The sequence below is a fragment of the Elephantulus edwardii genome, unplaced genomic scaffold, assembly GCF_000299155.1.
Source record: "Elephantulus edwardii isolate Elephantulus edwardi_28Jun2011 unplaced genomic scaffold, EleEdw1.0 scaffold00068, whole genome shotgun sequence".
NCBI lineage: Eukaryota > Metazoa > Chordata > Mammalia > Macroscelidea > Macroscelididae > Elephantulus > Elephantulus edwardii.
In genome coordinates, this window is record NW_006399818.1 from 10,696,823 (window position 1) to 10,698,140 (window position 1,318).

The 1,318-nt window shown below is 37.2% G+C and overlaps 1 pseudogene; it reads right to left on the reverse strand.

Moving 5' to 3' along the window:
- Positions 1-697: 697 nt before the first annotated feature.
- Positions 698-1,024, reverse strand: LOC102876197 (annotated as a pseudogene).
- Between the last annotated feature and the right edge of the window lie 294 nt (positions 1,025-1,318).

Below are 1,318 nucleotides of genomic sequence, written 5' to 3' on the forward strand. Positions count from 1 at the left end.
TCATTGAAAAAAATTCCAGTAGCCACGCTTAAAGACAGAATAGATGAAATGAGGTTTAACATGTTTTAACTTATCCTGAATAGCTAATTATCATTTCAGTACATTGCTAGAAAAAATTATTCATGTAATACTTTATGTAGCGTGCACTCTTAGAGTGCATTTCAGTTCTGACTGGGCTGGTGAATTCTGTATTGTGAGACAGAAGATACATGATACCCAAGGTGTAAACTCCGCACTCAGGGTATAATCTTGGGAAAGTTTCATAATCTTCCTGTGCCTTAGTTTTGCCTTACATAAACGGGAGAGAGAATAAAATCTCCAGGCATATAGTTTTACTGTGCTTCACAGGGACAGTGGTGTTCTTAGGCGCCATCCAGTCAAGTACACAGAGACAGAAAGAATGTAGCTTTTATTATTTGGAGGTTTGTGGCAACCCTATGTGGAAAAATTCAGATGGCTCTGGCTTCTATGTCTTTTTTCTGTAATAATCATCATATTTGAAACTTTTTAATGACTTTCACACAATAGACTTTTTTAAAAAAGTTATACAATTAAAAAATTTATACAATTGAAGTGTGATAAGTGAATTTAACATATTAAAATAATTTTATAGAATCTGTTCAGAAAAGACTATATACTATATAAACTATTCCAGTCATACAAATGATTTTTAGGGCCTTTTCAACTAAGAAGAACCCTATTCAAAAGCACGTTTCTCCTCTTGAGAGGTTCATACTGAGCAAGCTTTGTTTTCTGTTTTTTATTTTCTTCTACAGTAGCTTCATATTTCTCTTTCATTTCCGCCAATTCTAGGCAAAGTAGTTAAATTTCTGGATTTTTCCAGGGTTGCAGTTTCTAAATGATGCTTTTAAAAGTCCAAAACACTATTAGGTTTCTCTAGTTCTTCATATTAGGCTACTAACACCTTTGTCAGAGAGTCCAGCACCCCTCCCCCGCCCCCAGACTTCCCCAGGTATGTCTGGGACTGTTTGTGCTGGGAGTCAGCAGCCTTGTAATGGGCCATAGTGACAGCAGCTGACGCTGGAGACTGTGGCTGAGGGGCTAGCCACAAGATTTTTTAAAGTGTTATTAATTTTAATGGACGTTTACAAAGATTTTGGATTTTCATTCATTCATTGTTGCATTTTTCTCCCTGCCCATCCCTTCCCTGTCCCCCCCACCCCCCAGCTTGCTCTTCTCTTTGAAAAGTAAAAGAAAAATTCCTTTATTGGTATATAATTCCCTGCCCCAGTACACTCCACTATGCAGCCTTCATTCTGGACTCTTGTCATAACCATAATACCCAATCATATATCAC